This window comes from Glycine max, chromosome 5, assembly GCF_000004515.6.
Source record: "Glycine max cultivar Williams 82 chromosome 5, Glycine_max_v4.0, whole genome shotgun sequence".
NCBI classification, from domain to species: domain Eukaryota; kingdom Viridiplantae; phylum Streptophyta; class Magnoliopsida; order Fabales; family Fabaceae; genus Glycine; species Glycine max.
The window spans coordinates 30950917-30968619 of record NC_038241.2 but is presented as its reverse complement, the minus strand read 5'-3'; the positions used below and the strand labels follow the sequence as shown (position 1 = coordinate 30968619).

The 17703-nt window shown below is 36.5% G+C and overlaps 1 long non-coding RNA gene and 2 pseudogenes across 1 annotated transcript; 1 reads left to right on the top strand and 2 right to left on the bottom strand.

The window, feature by feature from the left end:
* Positions 1 to 1380: 1380 nt before the first annotated feature.
* On the top strand, positions 1381 to 2502 carry LOC100794626 (spermidine coumaroyl-CoA acyltransferase-like; annotated as a pseudogene).
* A 6-nt stretch (positions 2503 to 2508) lies between these two features.
* Positions 2509 to 6871, bottom strand: LOC100794089 (spermidine coumaroyl-CoA acyltransferase-like; annotated as a pseudogene).
* A 4360-nt stretch (positions 6872 to 11231) lies between these two features.
* Positions 11232 to 12154, bottom strand: LOC121174893 (uncharacterized). The gene is made up of 4 exons (XR_005891495.1): positions 12050 to 12154; positions 11884 to 11956; positions 11693 to 11788; positions 11232 to 11593 (listed from the first exon to the last, which is right to left on the bottom strand). It is a non-coding gene; the product is annotated as an uncharacterized lncRNA (long non-coding RNA).
* Positions 12155 to 17703: the final 5549 nt, after the last annotated feature.

Genomic DNA, 17703 nt, shown 5'->3' with positions numbered 1-17703 from the left:
ATCCTTTGCTCTGGTGGTTTTTGTTTGGGTATCCATTGCTTCCTTGGCTTTACTTCACCACATTTATGGCCAAACTTTTGGCACTTATCACAAAACATTGGTTTCCACTCATATTCGACTTTTTGAGTGATCCTCCGCCCCTCATTGTCCTTTATAGTAATTTCGTTTCTCAGTTCTGGCGTGACATCTGCCTCTACTAGAATCCGTGCATACGAGACCCGAAGTTTATTTGCAGTACTTTCGTCAATAACCAATTGTGTTCCAAGAGCACTTCCAATTTTGCCTAGGCTTTTTCCACCCCATAAATGCAATGGCAGTTGAGGGAGTTGTACCCAAATAGGAAGAGTCCGTAGCATGTCTTGCTTCAGGTTAAAATCAGGTTTCCATTCTCTAATAAGCATTGGCATGTTCCTGATGGTATATGGCCCCCTCATCAACACCAATTCCATATCTTGGTTCGATTGAAATTTAAGAAGGAAATAACCATCATCATGATAGTACATATTCGGTAATTGAACAAAATGCCAAGTTTTCATCATGAATTGTTTAACCATATGCATACTAACCTCGCCTCCAAGGACATACATAATCAAAGTTGTCTCCCAGAATTTCATCTCTGAAGCTATATCTTCCTCTTCTATGTCAATCTCGATGTCGCCATTGACAATTTTTGGTGCAACATATTCGATGACCATACCATTTGCAGGGTTTCTGTTATTACTCAGTACATCCACCCACAGCCTTCGTGGTTCCTCCGATTCAGGTTTCGATTCCTCTCCATCCTTTTCACATAGGTTTTCAAATTGGGGACGTTCTTCAATCGATTCCAGGTTCTTTAGGCCTTTGGAAGATCCATTCGACGATCCAACAATATGATTCACTTCTTCACAATGATTATGCTTCTTTGGTGTGGTGTTTTGGTTTGGGGTTTCCGGCGACGGTGACACCGATTTTTTCGGCCGTCCTCGTCCCATCCTCGCCCCTAATTCCCTTTTCAAATTACACAAAACTGTATCTATCTTTTTTACTCTGTATAAAGAACACAAAGCATAATGAATACATTCCTTATTTGTATCATAGTTTTAAACTTAAAAACAGACTAATATTTTCTAATATTTGAACTGTAAATTTAAAATTAAACTCCTAAAAACTAGGAAAGAGGTTGCAGTTGTGGACACAGTTGCAACAAAAACTTACCTAGTGTAAAAGACAAGCATACATGATTTTTGTTGTTGTAAGAATCATGTGATCATTTACTAACTTTTTTATGTTGACTCTATTCATGCATAACTGTATGACTCTTATTTATTAGTTCTAATTTATATATTGTTTGTATAAAATAATTTTATACTTTTATTCAATCACAAATCACCAGCATGTATGGCGTCGAAATCAATACCCTATCAAGGAGTTCCAATATTCGTTGAAGCTATTTGCAATTGCGACCTCTCATCTCTTCATTACCCAGATGGCAATGACATCGAAATCGCATAACGCTTTGCGATCGATTTTCCTTCTGAAGATGAATTTGGAAACCAATACCCTTTGGTTTTCAAGGTGACTAAATTCCTCTGTGGGGGTTTCACATTAGTAGTGGGCTTGTCCCACGCTGTTTGTGATGGAACTGGGGCATCTCAGTTCTTACCCGCAGTGGCTGAACTTGCAAGTGGAAAAACTAAGCCCTCTGTGAAGCCCGTGTGGGAAAGAGAGAGACTAGTGGGCACAATTACAACTCAGCCCTTACAATATCCCATGGGCAGTGCCTGTGTTGCAGTTTCACCATTTCTGCCAACCACGGATTTTTCGCATGAATGCTCTAAGGTGGACAGTGAGAGCACAGCAAGACTCAAAATGAGTTTAATGGAAGAGAGTGGCAATGAAGAATGCATGACTAAGAAGAAAGGGTTCACAACTTTTGAAACCCTAGCTGCGTACATTTGGAGGTCAAGAGCGAGAGCCTTGAAACTGAGCTACGATGGGGAAACTAATCATCAAACTATGTTGAACATCGTTGTAGGGGTGAGACCACACTTGCTGGATCCTTTGCCCCGTGGATATTACGGAAACACCATTGTGGAGGCATATGTTATGTTAACAGTGAGGGAGCCGAACGTAAGAGCTCTTTTGGAGGTTGTGAAACTCATCAGAAAGAGCAAAAAAGTTGCTATTAACAGTAATTATATAAGACACCCAATCGACAGTATGGAAACGCCCAAATCAGTGAAGTATAATTATGAGAGTGGTGCAATAACGATTTTGATGGATTGGAGACATTTGGGTTTGTTGGAAAATGTTGATTTTGGGTGGAAGGAGCTAGTCAATACGATGCCATCCCCACGCGACATTTATGGATCAATGGGTTTGTGCACGATCTTGCCTCCCAGTAATTTGGATCCTTCAACGAGTGGAGGAGCTAGGGTTTACGTATCTCTACCTAGTTCTGCCATGCCCAAGTTCAAGGAAGAGATGAAAGCTCTTACCAGTATCAAAAAAAGCTCTTAGGACAAGTTAATCTATAAGAGCAACAAAATAATTCATGTGTAACGTAACAAATGCTTGCGTGATGGCATTCCCGTAATATCCACCGGGCAAAGAATCCTGCAGCAAGCGTGGTCTCACCCCTACTATGATAACTAGCATAGTTTCTCCATCGTAGCTCAGTTTTAAGGCTCTGGTTCTTGACCTCCAGATGTACGCAGCTAGGGTTTCAAAATTTGTTAACCCTTTTTTCTCAGTACTTTCTTCATTGCCACTTTCTTTCGTCAAACTCATCTTGAGTCTTGCTATGCTCTCTCTGTCCACCTTATAGTATTCATCCAAAAAATCTGTGCTTAGCAGAAATGGTGAAACTGCAAGAGAGGCATTGTCCATGGGATTTTTCATGGGTTGAATAGTGATCGTGCCAACTAGTCTCTCTCTTTCCCTCACAAGTTTCAAAGAGGGCTCGGTTTTTCCTCTTGCAATTTCTGCCACGGCTCGTAAGAACTGAGATACACCAGTTCCATCACAAACAGCGTGAGACCAGCCCACTACAAATATGAAACCTCCACACAGGAATTTAGTCACCTTGAAAACCAAAGGATATTGGTTTCCAAATTCATCTTCAGAAGGAAAATGGATCGAAACACTTTTCGATTTCAACGTCATTACCATCTAGGTAATGAAGAGAAGAGAGGTTGCAATTACAAATAGCCTCAATGAATGGAATTCCTTGATGGGAGGTGCAGTTGATTCTTAGTTTTCCATCAGCATGTCTTACTAGCTTTCCTGCAAGAGGATGATAGTAAAAGAGAGCCTTTGAGAGGACCTCTTTGATCACTTTTGCAGGGTCAAGTTTGGTAGTGTTAAGGGAATTGTGGCTTGCCGATCGGTATACATGAAGGCTTTGCAATAAGAAATTGTGCTCGGGAACATTGTCATTTTGAAAAGGAGAAGGTTATAAGAAATATTTGAGAGAAATAAAAGATGAGAGAATATTTGAAAGAATAGTTTTTATTACTTGACAAATATTTTTGTTTTAATTTTTTTTTTCCACTTAAAAATGATAACTTCTCATTTTTTTATAGGTTTTAAGGAAGAGTTTTAGATATATTAAGAAAATTTTCACATATTTTAATTTAAGGGAGAGTTTTACAAAAAAAATTCAACTACTTAATTCAACACACTTTTTTAATTAAATATTATTTTTCCTTATTTTTATATTTTTCTAAAAGTTTCTTTAAATTAGTAACATAATCTTAATGGACCTAATACTTGATTAATGGACTAAATAAATTTATATTATCCAACATGTCAATGGTAGACAGTGAAAGAACGGTAGTAGGAGTGGGCTTTGAAGGCGTCATGAATATAATAGCTTTGTTTTCAACAGTGAGAGTTACATTCTCGTATATCGAATTTAGATAACAGTGCACAAAAATGTGAGTTTGTCTTCTTATCAGTCATTTCTAAGATCTAACTCCTTTCTCTCTCACTTTCCCACTCAGACGCGTGAGGAAGAGTTGTTTCTCTTAGCAATTCTATTTTTATAGGTAAATATATATATCTTCTCTAAAACTAGAAAACTTTTATAAATTAACTTCTGCTTTGAATTTATCAAAAAATTCATTTATTTTTTTTCTTTTAAAAATACTATAAATAAGTTTACTCAAACATGCCCAGGTAAATAATAATATATAAATGAGCAAAATTTCAACAATGAAGTTGCAAATTAAAAAAAGTAATTTCCCAAAATAATCATTATATGCCATAAGGTTATAAACTAAACAAAGTATGAAAATAGATAAATGTATATAGTAAGAGTAATTTTTACGTGAGAGCAAAGAATAAATATTAGTCAATAATTATTATTATTAGTTATTAAGATTAAAACATGTGTCACTTTTTTTTAAAATTCAAATGAATTTTTAAGTAATCATATAATTTTAAATCTTAATTTTTTTGTATAATTATATGACTTATTTTTACCCTTCCCACTCATAAAACATAGCCCTTTCCCCCTTTTTATCTAACTTACAATGTAAAAACTTTTTTTACATTCATATTGAATTACAAACTTTCATGTATAATAAGTTAGCTTAAATATGTTTTTGATCCTTCATATATTTTCAAATTTTGTATTTTATCTTTAATAAATTTTTCATTTGAGATGAATCTCTAATATTTAAAAAGTTTTGTGCAAGGTATCACACACCGACCTAATCTTGAATCGTGTGCTACGAAACATGATAACAACGTGGTGCCGCAAGTAGAGAATCTCCTTCACTGTAGTTGAGGAAGCAACCATGGTAGTAGTTGTCGTGAACCCTTCATTCTCCCCACACCATCGAGCCCCATTGCCCACCATCGCAGAATCCTCAACTGAGTCACTAGCGTCGTCGTTGCACTCTTCCTCGCCCTCAGCAATGCCCCCAACCTCTTAATCCTAGTGTACAACACTGTCATTGCCACTAACCCACCCCTCTTCACCACTGCCCCCAAAATCTTCACACCCTCCTCTGACATTGTTGCCATCCCTATCACACCCTCCTCCACCAACCTCACCACTGTCTCCCTATCCGCCACTGATAATTGCAAAATTTGAGTTTAATTGATAGTGAATTTTGACTAAGAATGATTAGAATTCCTTTATTTTACTGTTGTTTTAAATGAAATAACGAAGAATTTAATATCATGTTAATTTTTTACCAGCAGGATTCAAAAAAAGAAAATTACAAGTGCTTTGGAGGAAAATTAATACAAAAACTTGAAGAAAAAGCCTTGAAGAAAAAGTTAAAGATTGAGACAGTTCGCTTAGCGCACAAAACAGGCTTAGCACGTCACCTCGCTCAGCGGTCAGCTCAAGCTTAGCGGGAAGAAGGCCCATGAAGAAGCCCCAAGGCACGCTTAGTGCTGTGCTAATTGCGTAATTACTGTCATACTCGCTAAGCCCAAAAGGCCCGCCTAGCGTGAGGTAGCGTGAATTTTAAGCTACCTTAGGCCTATAAAAGGAGTAGGAAGCAAAGGAGAAATACACACCGAGACTCAAAATTCTCTAATGAATACATCCAAAATTTGAGCATCTCTAATAGGGGAAACCATCCTTCTATAACCATTCCCCCCTTTTCTTCTTCTTCTTCTATCCACATCAACCCCTAAAGTGTAAAGCCTCTCATGACTATGAGAGACTAAACCTCCATTGTTGGGAGCTTGGCAGACCAACCTCTTGTAATGTTACTCTTCCTTACTATCTATTTAATGCAATTGCAGTTTTTATTGTTCTTTTCCGTGCTTTATTGTTGCTGATTATGGTCTGATCACCCATACTCATGCATTGTTTAGGAAGTAATGCATTGGAAAATAGTTATTTTCTAAAGAACTGGAAAAGGACATCTAAATGAAATCATTGCTAGGAATAAAGTGATGTTTGTTTAGCCTATTTCATGCATCTTTAATCTTAATGCAATTTATTATTTTATCTTTGTAAATGAATTTGGGAGAGAAAATAGATTAATTAAGCTCTTCATGCGGGAAACTAAAGATAAAATATCATAATAGATGTGGGCAAAAATTGGGATAACATTACATAGAAAAAATTATTAACATTACATCACAAGTAGTTTTGGCATGATAGGCCCCAACACATTTGCATTTTGATGTCATCTTTTGCATTCAAATTATTATTTATTTTTCTTATCTTCTTGCTTTTTACTTTTCCCTTTAATTTCATACTTACAATTCATTATCTCCTTTACTTTGTAAATTGCTTAAAAATTGGGTTTGCTCCAATTTAAGTACAAATAAAGTTCCTGTGGACTTGACACTTGAACTTCCGTTTTACTTTACTGCTTGTGACAAATTGGTACACTTTCCAACGAGTTAACAACCACCAAATTTAACATCGCCGCTAGCGCGTCCCTCCTTGACCACTTTGGCCCACTCTTCGCCAACCCTACCAACCCGCTCAAGACACACGTCTTCCTCCCCAGCCTCCTCCTACGTGTTGGCACACCCGACAAGTTAAACACCTTCGTTGTCATCATTGTCACGACGTTAACCTGTAGGCTTGAATTCTCCCCCACATTAAGGAACTGAACCAATAGTAGAATCGCTCTCGCTTCGGCTATACAAGCTCGACTATATCTAAATCTGTCTTCGCCAACACCTGAAGCTCGTAAACGACGCCGTTTGTGTCTTCAACACTCAAAGGAAAATTAATGTTATCATTGTTTTCCTTTCCATTTCCATTTCCCTCGAGCTTGTTGACCAAAAATGACACCGTTATTCGCGTGGCTTCTAATGCGGCTTTGTTGGTAACTTTGCCGTTGTGTTTCCCTGTAACCGTTTCTGCTTTGAAGGGGATTCTCTGCTTGTGACACCACTCTGCTTTCATGTTCCGCAGCACACGATTGGTGATTAGGTCGGTGTGTGATAGTGTTTGACACCTAACTTGCTGATGTAACAAGTTAACGACCACATCAACAATTAACAGATCCCTTCTAATGACAAGGACCTCTTAGGGTATACCTTGAGTTTATGATAATGCCTCTTAGGGTATTACAGTTGTCCTAACAACTTGGCATAAGTGGAGTGTTAGAGCATATCTCAAAGTTGAAAAGATCGAACGACATAGGCCCCAATGTAAAAAATTGTAAAACAAAATTATTTACAACTTTATTGAAGATTTCGGAAGCCATTTTTGCTCGCAAACTGCCTAAAAGATGAAAGAAGTCTCCCAACACCAATAAGACTTGTGCCAACACATCCTAATTTTCGAACTAGGCGCAGAAAAGTGGTTCCTAGCGGCCTTCTGTAGTCCATAAGCCGCAAAGCTTGTTTTGTTAAAAAAAATATAATTGTATCATTCATTGACATCTTATGTGACTGGAAGTGAGAGAGAACTTGAGGATTCATCATCAGACGTTAAAAACTGAGGAGTCCCGGAACTATTTTTGAAGATTCATGGATACTTATTCCCTTCTTCCTTTTATTTCTTTATTGACTATGCATTTCTAAATAAGTTTCTTAGAATTAGGTTAGGATTAACCTTAATTCAAACCTTTTGTAATTGATTTGTTATCTGAATCCTAAAATCTTTTTATGTGATTTGAGTTATTGAATTTTCCCAAGTTTTCCCTTGACACTCTTCTGGAATGTATTTTAATTTAAATTTGTAATTGAAAAATTAGGGTTTAAACTGTGTTGATTCAATAATAACATAAATCTTGCACCAAGGAATAAGGTCAGATTATTTGCATTCCTTTGTGATTTCTTGACCTTGGAACTTATTATTGATTGTGCTCGCCTAAGGAGAATTAGGATCCATAATATTGGGAATAACGAGTGTACCTGCCAATGAATTTAGGGTAAATTATATTTGAGAAATTGAATGTCAATCACTAAATAAAAAGAGGTTTAAAGAGAAAGAGATTATATTAAAGGAGAGTTAAGAGAAACTGAATGTCAATCACAAAATAAAAAGAGGTTTAAAGAAGAAATAAAATCTTAAATCTTTGGCACACCAAGTTCTAGAGGCAGGAGAATATAACACGTGAGTTGATAGATGATAAAAAATAATTTAATTAGATGACCTTTTTCTTTAGTAATATTCATAACTTGTTGTCCAAACAATTTCTTTTTCTCCTGATGCGTATAACTTCTCTTTTATACTAAATCATATATACTGAAACGTATTTGAAAAAGGAAAATTATACTATACCAATTTGAGCAACTTAAGAAATAAAAGTTGAGAGCATCTGGTTCTTGCTACCATCATTGTAAGAATAAGGATCAGAATCATATCTTTTCTCATGAGACACAAATGAGATACGACATTCACAACACATTTTATGATTTCCCACTCTTTTTTCAGTTTCTCCTCTTTTACTAAAGTTCTTAACTCAGTGTGGGGTTCTCCTACGTTGGAGAATTGAATAACCTTAGACTTGTTAAAAGTAAGCAAGCATCTTGCAACTTTCACTACTACAAAAGCAGAATTCAACGTCGGTTAAAAGCGGTATACTACGTCGGTTGAAGATCGTCGTCGTCTACGACGACGTAATAAATGCAATGGATTTCAACGACAGGTAAGGAAAACCGTCGTAGAGTTTCTAGAATTCTAAGATGGGCTGCTGGACAGCCCCGTCTTAGAACTTACGACAGACTACGACGACCATGGGGACAACACCGTCGTAGACCTAATCATGTTCTACGATGGTTGTCTCCTACAGACTGTCATAGAATGGCCAACCATTCAAAGACGGCTACCCGACAGCCCCGTCGTAGAACTAAGGAAGGACTATGACGGCCATGGGGACAACACCGTCGTAGACATAATCGGGTTCTACGACGATTGTCTCTATAGGACCGTCGTAGACTTGTCCCAATACTACTACGGTCTTCTCTTACCGACGACCGTCGTAAGAGAGGGTCTTAAGACTACTACGGTCTTGATGAAGCACCGTCATTGACATTATAGTGTTCTACGACGGTTGTCCATTAAGGACCGTCGTAGAATGATCCTAATACTACTACGGTCTTATTTTGCCGACGACCGTCTTAAGAGAGGGTCTTATACTACTACGGTCTGCTCACGATGACCGTTGTAGAAATCTGTAGGTTCTACGACGGTCCTATCCGTAGAACCGTCGTTGAATGTGTTTTTTTTAAGCAGCAAATTGTGCAGTAAAAACGACTATATATATTTTTTATCCAAGCCACAAGCTGTTGAGGTTATCGTACGTGCACAATGGTCGTATAATTTGAACCTGATCCTAATAATGGAGACAAATATACATTTAATTAGTCAGAACTTTCGGTCCGGCCAGTGGCTTGTAAGATGGACAAGTGCATATACAGTAAATGTGAATACTTAGCTCAGAAATTGACAAGAGCAACATATAAATATGTAAAGACCAAACTACAAAGAGAATAAGAATTTGTAAATCTTACACAACATAGACATGTCCTCCCCAGCCACTCAAACAATCACGATCTACAGATGATAGCAGTGCTTGGGAGATGGTCTCAAACAATTCCTCTGGTTCTTGTGTCAAGATCAGAAACCAAGTCAAAAAAATATAAGTTGCATGCATATCTTTAATGAACATTGTAAAACTATAATTAAAAATCTTCGAAGTTAAATCACAAGTATGAAGGCGGACAACTTCGATGGTGAAACCAAACTGCAAAATCAAGGCACTATTAAAGCTTTAACGACCTTTTCTCTTTGAATCCAAGATGCTAACACACCATAGGATATCTGTTTCCATCCAAATTCAGTCCCCATTTATTAGACATTGCACTAATGCTGCACTTTTGTAAGTCAATAACTATTAGAATTAAGTTCATACATGTCTACATATGCAATAGCATTTTATTATGTATTCATACAAAACTCCCCCCCATCCCAAACAAAAATCATCCTGAATTCACTTGCACAATGATTAGTTAAACTTATTAGGCATTAACGTATGATGATTTGATTATTTGTCTATACTTTCACAATGAAACTTACTCTACAAGTACGGTGCAATATAATATATTAATGTCTATAATTGTACCAAAAACAAATTGTGTTTTGGGTCAATTACAAGAAACTATCCATATTAAAAGTATGATACAAACACGACTATGTTGATTCACAAAACCAAATATAAGACAAAACAAGTTAGTCTTTGGGACCTACCATGTCAGGCTTAAACATTGCCTCAGAAGCACTATACAGAGACTCAGATGCAGTCCCAGAAACAACAAAATCTTTTGCAAGCTCCCTGCATACAAGAAAAGGTAAGATAAAGAATTACTTACATCCAGCTCATATGACAATATACAACTTACATGTTATTTACTATAAGGGAAGAATAATCTTGCATAAAAGGCACCATCAAAGCAACATACAATCTAGAACATTTTCAGATTAGAGGATACAAAAGATGTAGGCATATGAGAAAGAGACTAATGGAGGATAAGGAATCCTGTTGAGAAAATTACTAAAACAGATAACAAAGAAAATAAAAAAAAATGGAGCAAAGCTGCTACTTTAACAGCTGGTAGTGAAACCTAATACAGAAGGCAATTTTCTTTTCACAAAGCATGAGTCAACACTTAATTTCTGTTCAAACAAAAATGCAGCAACATATATTACACATTAATGAGTATACAAACTTTTAGCCTCTAGTTTTACAAATTCGGTACATCTTCATCACTTCTTTTTTAAACCATGTTTTTTTGTCAACTACAACTTGCTTTTATCTTTTATTAACTACTCAATTTAATTTTTTTTACTTTTGTATCATAGGAGGATAGAAAACCACCAATTTTTAGGCTATTGAAACTTGGAAGAACAAAACATTTATAAGGACTTTGGAAATCCTAAGCAGATGAAAATGCTTCTTAAATTAAGACACACAGCTTAATTAAGGATCCCTAGTGACTCAGCCATATCTCCATTGAACTGATTACCTTGTAATAAGATCTGCTGAAGGTCACAGCTTGGTTGATGTGTCCCCCTGTAGCAACAACAAGAAACAAATCCATGAGACTTAACATGGTAGCAACAGGAACAACAAAGATGACCACCACCCTGATGATTTCAGCTCACCTGCAGGTTCAAACAAAGGAGGTGGGGGTACCTCCTTGTAGTCCTTGTCACCACCACCCTAATTTGAAGTTACCTAGCTGGGTTTAAACTCAGCAATTCTAACTTTTAATGTTAATGACACGACAACATTATCATAGACAATTAAGTGCAAGCAAAAAAGTTAGTTATCAAATATTAAGTGAAAGAAAAAGCAAAGACAAAATTAATTTGAATATACAACTCAGCTGTGGACTGAAACAATGTACTGTTCAAGGCACACGCCCACAATGAAGGGCTGGATAGGAAATTGTTCAAGCAGACATAAAATTAATTTCAATATACAACTAAAGTATTAACTGAAACAATTCATCTGTTCAAAGCAGAGAAAAAAAATTCTGGCTTCAACGAAAACTGTTCCTAAGTTATCTAATTTGTTCTTGGTTCACATTTCTTCATTTGGATAAAATATGCCGCCCATTTATGCCGAAGTGTGGTGATGGTCTCTTCTGTTACCGCTGATCGATCAGAAAACCACTGCACATGTATATATGAATTTAGTAAATCACATAGCATGAGGTCAAAACTACTGACTTCTAATTACATTAACATGTAAATCAAAAATCATAAACATACGTGAATCCAGTCATCCTTCAATCTACCAGTTACGATGCACCATATCCAATGCATAACATAGTATCCACACTCGTAATTTCCTGTTTGAACATGACTCTACACGACATACGCACACACATAACATTGTGAATTCAGTCAACGCAAACAGAAATGGCATCCATATGGCATTTGGAATTTAAATAAACATGTACCTTAGCTTCAATCCACTTAGGCCCGTGCTAAGGTGGCTTTCCCTCTGCAGTTTTGGTGACTGATTTCATTGCACTATTTTTAAAATAGAAACAAAGCATTACGATCATTGGTGGTTTGCTGTAGGAGTGCAAAATGTCATTGAGGCACGGTAGAGGCAACACTAACCTGTTTACTGCACCCTTGATGGCAGCATCCGGCCTCTTTCGCAAAGAACAAAACCAAACCACTACATTGTCACCTGGGCACAATACAAGGAGCTGCCAATGGGCCCTGAACAGATAAAGAAACTTCATTAAGTTAATATGTTCAACATTACCGTACTTGACCAACATTATTTGCTCAACTTTCTGATTTAAATAAGGTGCTATGTAAATTTGTTTTCCTGCTTCCTTCAACCACATTCCAATGTAATTTTCACACTCTTGACGTCTACTGTTTGCATTGTGGATACACTGAGGTTCAAGGAACCCATACAATGCTCCATAACCAATGCTCGCACTCCAATCATGAATAAACCTATGTAAAACATTTTTTCATAAAAGTTGTTAATAGGTTATTTAAACTAGCTAAGTGAATTGTACAGTGTACAAATGTTTGAGCTAATATGGGTATACACTTACATAAGCCATAGCTGTAGAATGGAGATGTTTAAACACTTGTCTCCTAATATTATCTCGCTCACATCAGCGTGTGTGATGAAGAAGCCATCTTGGACATTATTGATCCCAAATTTAGCACCATCCCATAACACCTCAACAGGCCTTTGGTAAATGTCGAACAAGTTCTTCACCAACTCTTCCAATGGATCAATAACCTCAGGTGGCTTTTCCTCCTCAACAGTCTTCAATGGTGAGCTGACATCCTTCTCTGCTTCCTACAGGGAGTACAAAACATTTAAAAAAGACTTACGTAAGTAACCATTTTAAATTATAGGAATTAATGTTACTATCCATTAAACATGTTATTACCTCAGGTAACATGGGTTTGACCAAATGTCTTGGCCATGGAACAAAACTCCCTAAAGCTTCTTTGACAAACTTTATTTCTGATGTAGGGATTGGAACCTCCGCATCACCGAAAATAACTTCCACCACACTCACGCGTACAACATCATCAACATAGGGCACGTTGTGGATGGTGCCAAAACTGTCGCACTGTTTGCCCACTGCCACTAATTTGTTGGAGTTCTCGGCAGTTACATGCAACCCAACGCTGTCACCATTCAACTCAGAGGGTTTTTTAGCTAATGCATTTGTCTCTGCTGCTGCACAACTTCCCTTCGTGCTTACCCTTGCTGCTAATACTTGTATATCATTTGGCTGAAGTGGGGCTGAATGTTGTGATACCATTTGGGACAACTCCAACTTGATAGCTTGTTGTATTTGTCCTTTAAATGTGTCCATAGTGCGCTGTTTTTCCTCTTCTACCCTTCTCGTCCACGCCTCGTCTCTTTTAATGTTTTCTTCTTCAGCATGTCTTCGCCATTCTTCTTTTAGGTTACCAATTATATCAGCCAACTGTTCTACAGTGATGTTTGATGAAGTCGTAGACCGACGCGATGTTGGACCAAAATACTGCGTAAATGTAACCCCTGTCCCAGCCCCACGTACTCGACTAGGATGCTCCGATCTTCTAATAGCCATGTTCAAAATATCGTCACGTCCCGAAGGCACAATGTTGCCCTGCCTGCTTTGCTCTTCCAAAGAGTCCTGTTCATATAACACAAAACAAGATCAAGGCATAAAGGAAGTTGTCATTGAAGTATTTGATTTGTTTGTGAGTAACAATTATTATTTTAGTTGCTTACAATTTTGTCAGCTATTTCTTTGGCGGCTTGAGATGTCATCTGGCCATATTGTTTTGTGCGTGCATTCTTCCATTTCTTGTGTCTAGAAATTGGTGATGGTGGGAGGTACAATGAAGGGTCCTCAGTAAATGCTGCTTGTTCTTCTCGTATCTTCCTTTTTTCAGCCATTAATTTTTTTTCTAGCAGCTCATAGCCTCCCCTAGACAACAAGTGCGGAGAGTCATTGTACTTTTGAATCTCTTGTGCCTTTTTCCGTATCCCCTTGAAATTAAAAAACAAGCATTTGTCAACGATGATGCAAAACATGTATTTGAAGGAAAATCATGAACAGTTTGTAAGATACTCAAAACATTAAAACTGGAAATAACCTGCTAGGTAGGGGTTTGCCTCATTTTTGCAAACTCGGCCCAATCTTTTGCATCAATGCCATATTTAACCAAAGGATCATCTTTTGGTTGCCCGTCAGTGTTACCATACACATATTTTGTTGTCAACGCCGACTTAAATTGCCTCCAACGCGTTGCCACCGTTGACATCACCTTCTTTTTGGCATTATCACCCTCGGGGATGTCGAATTTTGCCTACAAAACATGTGTGTCAAAATAAAAAAGCATAAACATGAATGTATGTAACAAATATTAAATGACCAGCATGAGGGACTTACCAATATGTCATCCCATATCATGTTCTTCAGTGTTTCAGGTACATCATTCCAGCTAGGGTGAACAATTGGAATCTTGTCTCGTGCCACAACTCCAAGGTAACTATGAAACTGATCCTTGTGAGGTCCGAGTCCTCTACCAGTCGTTGGATTCACACTGACTGTTGCCCTTGCTTGATCCAATGTTCTTGCTGTCAACCTTCTTAGCCGAGTGGCTTGTCTAGTTTTCCAAGACGTCCCATCAGAAGGAATCTCAGGCTGTGTGGGAGATGGCGGGGGTGTCGTCATTCGAATGACCCTGCTGAAACAGAATACAGTCTTAAGAAGTCAGCAAGTAACCATTATTGCACACAAATTATTAAAGGCACTCAATTTCTGCTTCAACAAGTCTTATGCATATGACAATCAATTTCTGCTTGAATCAATATGGAGGTTCTAATATCAACTTTTATTAATTAAGAACAAGATTAGGTCAACAATCTGTCATTCAAATTCTGAGTATATATATGCAAATCATCATTGAATAGTGTAGGTACATGGAACTCTCCTCCCTTTTCTTTAGTTGTGAACATCATAGTTTGCCATGTTCGTTTATATGCATGTACAAGACAAAGTTGTCACAGAAAATGAATTGTTTGAGAAGATGAAAGTGGAAGCTGAGAAGTGCTTAACCCAGACTGAAAGAATTGCCAATGAGAGGCTGGAATTTGAATCTGAAATCTATGCAAAGGTAACTTGTTAAGCTTTACTTTGTGGTTGTTGGGTTCTGGCATAGCATGGCTCAGCCTGTGTCAAGAAGGCACAATGGTCCTTGCACTTGACACAATGGTCCTTGCAGACTTCTGAGGCTATTAATTGATTAAACTAATTAACATCTTGTCTCTATTTTAGTCATTCTTAACTGTATGTTGAAATTAACTGGTTTATATGGGTCTGCATGGGATCATTTTCTGTTTTCTTGTAAAACTAATTGTTATAAATATTTCAAATAACTTGTTCTCTTTACTACTTTTAACAGTTATAAATTCTTAAAAGGTAAGATAATTGGATTAGCAATTGAGTGTAGGGTGTTCCCTTTAATTTATTCTGGCCCAAGTTTTTCCCATTAATTTCTGTGCTTTTGAATACTTAAAGCACATCTTTAGCTTTCAAAATTACTTGAATAACTTGTATTTATTGGAGTGTTATACTATGTTAGTTTTAATAGACAAAAAATCTCCGTAGCTGTTCTTATCATATGATAGTATCCAAACCAAGAGATTAACAACAAAGAGCAGAATTGATTTATTATTGATGATAAACAAATAACAGAAACAACATAACCCAGGTAATTTGAGGAACATGGAGTCTCCTAACAATTTCCGAATATTTTCCCCTTCTCAAGGGCTGAATCTGAAAACCTATTTGAGAGTTTTAATGGACCAAAAACTCTGTAGCCATTCTTATTATACAATGATGATATGAAGCAAAAACTTATTTAAGATTACTACTTCTCCCACTGTCTCTCTCCCCTCTTTTCTTATTTTTCTGTGGCAATGCCTAACTCACAGGCTGAGGGCCCTTTCTTTTTCTAAGATACTAAAAACGTTTAGTGCTAAAGCCTGCACCAAGCCCTTTCTTTTTCTATGTTCAATTCTCAACGGCAATGAGATTTCATAGTCATTTGTAGCATTTAGAACTCTAATTAAGATTCGCAGCTAATTTACACCTTACACGAAAGCTTGGCAGAATTTTGAGAAGCAAAGGGAATTTTAAATATTGGTTTGACAAAACACACTAGGCAACTACTTTTGGATATTTGATAAATCATAACAGAGAAGAACTTAACATTTTATCATGATTAATTGATTATACACACATATGAAAGCATGACGAATTGAATGTTTGAATTAGGTTTTAACTCTATCAAAATCAATTCTAAAATTAGTTAAAAGTAAGGCGGATGTCTTTCGTTGTCGGGTTTGTTCTGATGGTTGGATCCATGATATGAGATAAAGTTTATGACAGAAAGGGTCCGGTGTTTTTGTTTGGTTTTGTGTGATTTGGATTCAAATGTCACTGTCCCTGCTAGCATGTGTATATCAGCGAATTTCCCAGTCTGAAATATTGTGTATGCCATTTTGGGTCAATGATTATGTATTAGCCATCTTTCATTCCTCTATTTTTGTTTAATTTAATTATTTTTTTTTAGTTTTTGAAAATCATACTTTTGCACTTTTTGACAGCACATGCACATGTCTCTCTATGAGGAGTGATAAAGCTTCGATTTTATTCTGGGTAGATTGAGGTAGAAATAAGAGATAGATAGAAAGAATTAGGATAAAAATAGGATTGAGATTAAAAGAAAAGACAAAATAAATAATAATTGTGACAAGTAACGTAATGCAAAAAAAAAAGAAGAAAATAGTAAAGTTAAAGAGAAAGATGACAGGTGTTTATCATTAAGGATACCTGTGAAAAAAAATAATCCTTAGGACATTGGAACTTCTTTTCTGGGGCATACTTTTGCAAGCTAAACAAACCTCCTCTAGCTCACTGTTTTATTGTACTAATTGCGGAAAACTAAACTCAAACTTGGCAACAGAGCTTATGCACTTCTGGAGGTGCTAGACTATTTGCCAATAAATGAAACAATGAATGATTCTGTTATGGTTGCATATACTTAAATTTACAATTGATGCCACTTAGAAATTTCAGTAGGATGGTCTGATGGTCAATGCATATAAGTCCAATCTTGCTTACTTTACCATTAATCTCTAGTTAGTTATCATCAAGGTTTTAATTATCAGTCCCGATCGCGTTACGGTTTTAATTTTTTTAAGTTGAGTTACTCTTTTATTTTTTTTCATTTCTCTCTCTTTTTTTTTTTTCTCACGAAATCTAGTACATCTCTAACTTTTTTACTTTTTTCTTTTCTTTTTTTATCTCTATTTATTCCACTCATTTCACAACCTACAAGCTACAAGGAGTGTGTAAAAAATTATCATAATATTTTGAAGACTTGAAATCTTTATCTTCTTATAATGTAATCTCCAATTTGTTTCTTATATGTTTCATTTTTAACTTTTATGCTGTGTTTGATATGCAGAAATAGAGAAGGGAGAATGGAGGAGGGATAGAAAAGGTATTGTGTTCTCATCCTTCCACTGTTTGACTTGTCTCATAAAAGGGAAGTAAAAGACTTTGACGTGGGCACACCAGAATGAGAGAGAGAATCTTTTTTTTATAAAAAAGACAAAATTACCTTTTAAAAAATTAGAAAGTATTTGAAACTTTTATTTGACATAAAACTAATATTTTTCTACTAAATTGGCCCATTTTTTTTTAATAAAGCGGTACTTTTAATTATAG